The 7,667-nt window shown below is 43.9% G+C and overlaps 1 pseudogene; it reads right to left on the bottom strand.

Moving 5' to 3' along the window:
* Positions 1-7,091: 7,091 nt before the first annotated feature.
* On the bottom strand, positions 7,092-7,265 carry LOC126274920 (U2 spliceosomal RNA; annotated as a pseudogene).
* Positions 7,266-7,667: the final 402 nt, after the last annotated feature.

Consider the following 7,667-nt stretch of genomic DNA (forward strand, 5'->3'; position numbering starts at 1 on the left):
TCATGTCTTTGATGGGTTTCCTAAAACAATCAATTTTTGGCTTACTAAATGTCCAACTGAACTCAGATATATTATATATGTTTAGCGAAAGGAACTGCATGTCATGGAGCAGAGGCTACTTATTATTGCTTTTATGATATAACTTAGTTCATTAGAAATTTCTATGAAGATACTATCAATGGCCACCTTTGAGCCCTTAGCTATTACAGTTGGAACTAAACAGTATGAATTAAGTTGGCTGATATTGCTACTGACTGCAATAAGTACTTACTGGAAGAATCTTCAAGCAAATCTACTTTAAAATCACCGTTAACCACTAATTATTTTTAAAAAAGGCCAATAGAGCTTCAAAGTGATTTATGAACACATTAAAATTACCTATTGGTACTCAGTATACACCTCCTATTATGAACAATATATTATGAAATTCTACTTCTGTTGCACATTTCCATATGCTGCTCTTGGAAAAATTTATAAATGTCCATGTTTTTAAATTTATGGCAATTCTTGATGAGTGTGACAACTCTTTCTTCCTCCCTCTCTGCTCTGTGGAAGTTGGAAGCTAACCTAAATCCTGCAACACTTAACGCATCTATAGCAGTGGTCTCGTGATGTTCAGGGAGGCAGATTATGTCATTGTCAATTGCGCTGGGTGACTTACACATCTAAACTCCATACACCCCAACATCAAATTCACTATGGAGACTGAAACGGAGGGTAAATTACCTTTCCTTGACGTCTTGGTCAGGAGAAGGGCTGACGGCACCCTAGGTCATGGGGTGTATCGAAAGACAACACACACTGATCTGTATTTGCACGCAGACAGCTGCCACCACCCTTCACAGAGGAATGGGGTACTTAAAACTCTTGTACATAGGGCGCGCACTATCTCTGACACAGAGAGTCTACCCCAGGAATTGGAACATCTGAGAACTGTATTTCGAAAAAATGGGTACTCAGAGTGGCAGATCCAACGTGCTCTCCGCGCAACCACTGCATCACAACCTGTTGAGATGGATGAAGTCACGAGGGAGGAGGTAGGCACTGCATTTATTCCATACACAGGCGCACTCTCGGGGAAAATCGCCCGCATTCTGAAGAAACACCGGGTCGGAACTGTGTTTTGTCCTCCGAATAAAACTCGTGCACTGGTTGGGAGCGCCAAAGATGACCTCGGTTTGAGGAAGGCCGGCGTGTACCAGATTCCGTGTCAATGTGGCAAGTCGTATATTGGTCAGACGATGCGTACCGTCGAGGATCGATGCCGCGAACACCAGAGGCACACTCGACTGATGTATCCGAGCAAGTCGGCGGTCGCTGAACATTGTTTCTCGGAAAATCACGCTATGGAGTATGACCGCACGAGGATTCTGGTACAGACGTCGAGATACTGGGACAGCGTTGTTAGAGAGGCCATCGAAATTCGCACCAATGACGACCTCATAAACCGTGACTGTGGCTATAATCTTAGCAAAGCTTGGGAACCAGCGACTGGGTTAATCAAGAGTAAATCGAGCAAACGCATAGTTGTGACGACCACGGCGGACAGAGCCATCACACCGACGTCATCTCAGACGCCGTCGCAATCTGTTACACCGCGCTACCGTGGCGCGGGGTGCGGACGGCGGAGGGAGCGCGCCGCGGGCGGAGGGTATTTAAATCGGCCGCCGCCGCGACCGAACCCAGTTCCCCCTGAGCAGCCATAGCGTACGGATCTCCGTGCCGGCGCGTTCACAGGAGCTCAGTCCGTCAGTTCACCTGATGATGGCGACATGTTTGATCGCCGAAATATTGTGCCCGTTGGACACTATAGACCGGCAGTACACCCGTGGATATTTTGATTATCAAATACGCCGGGAGAAACTCAAGAATCACACACTCTATATTGTACCCAGGATCTCTGTCAATACTGTTGCCTGACCCACCCACAATAACCACGATGTCTTCCTTGGTAAAGTATTTATAGAGTGAACCTAGATCAATTGTCACGTGACCCACACCAGCTCTAAGTTTTAAAAAACTTGTGGCCTGGTAATCTGATCCTAATTCATCCTGCAGAAGTTGACCTGCATCTCTGGCATGAGAACTACCTAACGACTAAACTTTCTTTCTCTTTGCTGTGTTCCTTACATTCTTACTCAGTTTTCTACTGAAAGTTTGGTGTACCATGTCTACACCTACCTCTGCCCGAAACTCATCAGTTTCTAACTGAGGAAACATGTCAAACCTATTTCTTACGTTCACCACAAAGCCGCCTGACGAAGTTCTAAGCCTCTTCCCTCTGTTACATGTTACCATTTCCCGCCTCTCCTTAGCCTTCCCCTCCTTAATCTGTCCATATCTTTGCTAGCATTATCTAAATCATCCTCTTCCCCTATCATCCCGTCCCTACTATATCCTACAAAACCACTGGCGAGTCTGATTTGCTTCCCCCAGTGGAAAAAAAAAATACTGCATCAATCACACCAAACCACGGAGCTAATAATTCTGTGGGAAGTCAGGAATTTTTCACTGATCACTAAAGTGGTAGTTTAATGAGAATAAGTCAGTTACATTACCGAAACACAAGAAAACACGTTTACGAAAACTGGCCTACTCGCAACTGTATGTAGACAAAGCTAATTTGTTCAAAGTTACTAGATCCAGCAAATTACAGTTACGCTGCGTTTCGCAAATAAGAATTAAAACAATGGAGTGATATGCTGCACTTAACTAACTAGTAACAAAAAAGATCAATTAAATGAGATTCTTTGAGTTTGCTACGCCAAAACGTAAATAAAGAGACGAGTGGACCCTACTTTATGATCTTTTCGCGCTTTCTGGAATAATACGCAAATAAAAATGAAACCTTTAATGGTAAGCTTGAAAAATACGCTAATACGCGTATTTAATTAGTTATCGGTGTTATTTCAGTCTAAATCACTTATCTGTACGAGACATAAAACTCACGCGTCTCGCAATAGAATTGAATGGGCACTGTCTTGAAACGAGGATATAACCCTACCTTATGAATAATGTAGTACAGTCGAATTAAATCAGATGATGTTGAGGGAAATAGTTTAAGAGACGAGATGCGTAAAGTGATAGATGAGTTTTGTTATTTGGGCAGCGAAATAACTGATGATGACCGAAGTACAGAGGATATGAAATGTAGACTGGCGATAGCTAGAAACGCGTTTCTGAAGGAGAGAAATTTAACGTCAAATATAGATTTAAGTGAGTGTCAGGAGTCTTTTCTCAAAGTATTTGTACAGAGTGTAGCTATGTAGGAAAGTGAAACATGGACGATAAACAGTTCAGGCAAGAAGAAATGTGGTGCTACAGAAGAATGCTGAAGATTAGATGGGTAGATCACGTAACTAATGAGGAGGTACAGAATAGAACTGGGGAAAAAAAGAAAATGTGGCACGACGCGGCTAAAAGAAGGGCCCCATTGAGAGGACACATTCTGAGACATCAAGGAATCACCAATTTAATACTGGAGGGAAGCGTGGGGGGTAAAAATCGTAGAGGGAAACCAAGAGAGGAGTACCGTAAGCAGACTGAAATGGATGTATGTTGAAGCAGTAATTCGGAGATGAAGAGGCTGGCAAAAGATAGAGTAGCATGGAGAGCTACATCAAACCCATCTTCGAACTGAAGTTCGTATTTCTTTGCATCTTTGTTGTCTTTCTTAAACAAATCATAAAGAATAACATTTAAGGTAGTCCGCACCAACATATTTTGAGACTCGCCGTTTATTTTAACAAACCTGTTGCAAAAACGTGAACACGCCCCCTCTCAGCGCCGGCGCAGCGTCGCTGGTCCTGGGAGATCAATAACTGGGGCCGGGCAAACGGTGCTCGCCTTCTAACCGGCTCCACATTTCTCGATACGCCGCAGTGCTCGATACAGCACCACCACTGCAAATCTGACAGTCCCGTGAAAAACAGCGTTAAGTTCTACCACTGCACAAACTCCCATTGTATCTGAATAAAACTGCAATAAAAACTCTCATACAGTATCTGTATGTGCGGATACACAAAAATTCATGCTAATTTTTTTAAGTGTAGGTATAAGCGAATATGTTGCCCCTCCCTCCCCCCCCCCCCCCCCCCTTCCAAAAAAAACTGACACTGGTGTGCAAAACGTAAAGACAAAAGTAACTTTCGTAGATGTTTCACTACCAAGTAACAGTCCTCGATGTAACTTCGGTCATACATAGAATGAACTGCTACAATATACTACAGAAAGCTTCTGAAAAAAATGTGCAATGAGACGAACGGAAAAGACACTTTTATTCAAAGATAGTAACTACAATGAAGTCACCGCGATTTACGGTGGTTCCTGGACGCTATAAAGCCTGGAACATGGTTCTCAGTAGGCTGTGTGATCAGAAGGGACGGCGATGCATGGTCTCCAGCATCCTCCCGTGCTGGCCACAGAATTCGCAAGGAGTCATCTGGTAGGGCGTTCCATTTCTCCACCAGCATGATTAACAACTGCTAGATGGTATGTGGTGAATATGGACGTGCTGCGATACATCTCCCCAACGCATCCCATACGTGCTGTATCGCCTTTAAGTCGAGCTAATGGGCAGCCCAATCGACTCACCGAATATCCTCATCCACCTGCGCAGTTCGCAGCTCGATACGGTCGCGCATTGTCATCAGAAAAAGAATAATTGACAGTAGGGCTCGCACACGGAGGTTTCCGTAATACCGCGCCGGGTGGTGTAGTGGTTAGCACACTGGACTCGCATTCGTGAAGAAGACGGTTTGAAATCCGCGTCCGGCAATCCCGACATAGGTTTTCCGTGATTTCCCTACATCTCTTAAGTAAACGCTGGGATGGTTCCTTTGAAAAGGGCGCAGCCGATTTCCTTCCCCTTCCTGAATCGATCCGAGCTTGTGCTCCATCTCTAACAACCCTGCCACTGATGGAACGTTAGACACTAACCTCCCCCTCATCCCTGAGGGCTCCGTACAAACTTGATTAAGTATACACGTAGTTCATCCGTCCTGGGAATCGAGAATCTCCACGATTTTTGCCTGTTATCGATATCAATACTAGTAAAACACTAGTCGCGGGAATTCCAAGACTATATTAAAATGTCTACAGTAGTTCCTCATGAAATATATTCGCAGCTGCGAATTCGTCATTGCACGTTGCGTTTGTTCAGGGTGGACGTCCGATGAAACCCACTCAAGTTCAATGGTTCAAATAGCTCTGAGCACTATTGGACTTAACATCTGAGGTCATCAGTTCCCTAGAACTTAGAAGTACTTAAACCTAACTAACCTAAGGAAACCATACACATCCATGCCCGAGGCAGGATTCGAACCTGCGACCATAGCGGTCGCGTGGTTCCAGACTGAAGCGCCTAGAATCGCTCGGTCACTCCGGCCGGCCCACTCAAGTCCATCGTTGAGTTATTCACTGAGGTGTTTTTTTTTTGTTTTTTTTATTGCAGAGGACAACTATCCCTCTGCCGGTGTCCATTAGGCTATCCGACCACGACTCACGGCCACATCCAAACTACCATATGTCGTCAACTATGTGTCTACAAACTGTACTCGTACATCCATTATGCATATATTCCCGCCCAAGCGAGACACTTAACTTGAAAAGTCGCTTGCCCGGTGTTGGCGGATAAATAAGGTACTGCAGCGCCTGTGTTATTCCGAACTACAATGCAATGTTCCTTTGGCTCTGCAATATCGTATTTATCCACCGACACCGGGGGGAAGCGACTTTCAAGTTAAATGTCTCGCCTCTAATGGATGTACGAGTATGGCTCGTAGGCAGGTCATTGACGACAAATGGGAGATTGGGTCTAGCCGTGAGTAGTGCACGGATAGCCAAATGGTAAGGCGACTGCTCGAGAAAAGCTGGAAATCCATGTACCAGTCTCAGTCCGGCACAAATTTTCACTGTCGTCATTCCATTATACAGTTGGTGGTTGTCAATATACGCAATTGCGAATACATTTCATGTATTCCATAACCGCTGTAGTCGCAGCAGTGCTTGTTCCTTTGGACACACAGGCATGTCCACGGGAACATTGTATCGCAATTCGTAATAACACAGGCATTGCAATATCACAGTTCCTCAGATTAGCCCAACATACATAAAGAAGCGGGCAGGGGGCTTCAGTTTATATATATAGAGAAAGAAGATTCAATACACCATTTTTCATTTACTTGCTAAAACACGACTACAGGTTCCATTTCACGTTTGCATGCAGTAATGTTCGTCTGTTATGCTTTTGACAGATGGAGAACACAATGTATCTTCAACTGGCAAGAGATATTTTTATGCGATTTAATCACAATTTCTAGGTTTCAGATTTTTTACTTCATGTGTACTACGAAACCACGCTTCTCGCCGAATTTCAAGATTCTAGACCAACGGCAAGTATCCTATAGGTTTTGATGAGTGAGTTTGCATGTATGAAAACATGTGACATAAGTGGCTGAATCTTTTCGCTGCATTGAGTTACGAGGCTTAAATTTCTTATACCACCAAGGCGCCATAGACTTTAGTATGTGACATACATTGAACTTGATATACCAGCTTGTTCCAGATAAAAAGAAGTCTTAAAAGACAGACAGACAGATAAAAAATGATATTCCCCCTTACTGGTACTGTGAAACCTTGCTTCTCCCAAAGTTTCACGATCTATCTCAACAGGAAGCTCCCCATAGGTTTTGATGAGTGCATTTTCGAGTATCAAAATGTGAGACATAAATGGCCGAATCTTTCAACTGCATTGACATAGAAGCTTACAATGCAAGACAAAGGTTACTCACCATGTAAAGGAGCACTCACGATCAAGTTTATTAATCAGATAATCGATTTAATATCAATGACGAGCCGCCAAGGGGTAGAATCGATGGCGAGTGTGCCACAGATATGATTCGAGAGTTGGAGTGATAATCAGGTGTTTTTTCGTTGTGGCGAAATCTTTCAACGGAATTTTAATCTTCCTCCTACACAGTTGGGGTGGTGATCAAATATTTTACTGAATTTATAAAGTGATACGTAATATAAAGCTGATATATACAATTCGTCGGTGGTGCTTCCTTCATAGACTTCGTAGGTACTCGGGCATTTGGTTACTTTTAGAGTATTCGAAAGTGAGGACGCATCTTGAAAAAGAGGTAGAGCACTCCGTCATGAGCCAAAAATTAAATTAATATTCTACTCCTGTGATGCAGAACATAGCAGATATTAAGCTGATAAGAACAGATTTTTTACCGGATGAGAGAATACTCAGAGGGAATTTAGCCTATGCCATACAACAACATCCCCATCTTAGACTGAGTAAAGTGGATTTTTTAAACTGGGGAGTCTATGTCAGGGCTGGAATTGCAGTTATAAATCTATGTCTAAGCCACGACTGCTTGTCTTGTAGTGTGATAGGAGTTAGACACGCCAGTCTGTGGGCAGAGGTAGGCGTAGTCACGTGGCTGCATCCGAACGGAAGCCGTGGCTTTGATTGTACCGGGTAACTACAAATGGCTCTGAGCACTATGGGACTTAACTTCTGAGCTCATCAGTCCCCTAGAACTTGGAACTACTTGAACATAACTAACCTAAGAACATCTCACACACCCATGCCCGCGGCAGGATTCGAACCTGCGACCGTAGTGGTCGCGCGGTTCCAGACTGTAGCGCCTAGAATC

The sequence above is a fragment of the Schistocerca gregaria genome, chromosome 5 (assembly GCF_023897955.1).
Source record: "Schistocerca gregaria isolate iqSchGreg1 chromosome 5, iqSchGreg1.2, whole genome shotgun sequence".
NCBI classification, from domain to species: domain Eukaryota; kingdom Metazoa; phylum Arthropoda; class Insecta; order Orthoptera; family Acrididae; genus Schistocerca; species Schistocerca gregaria.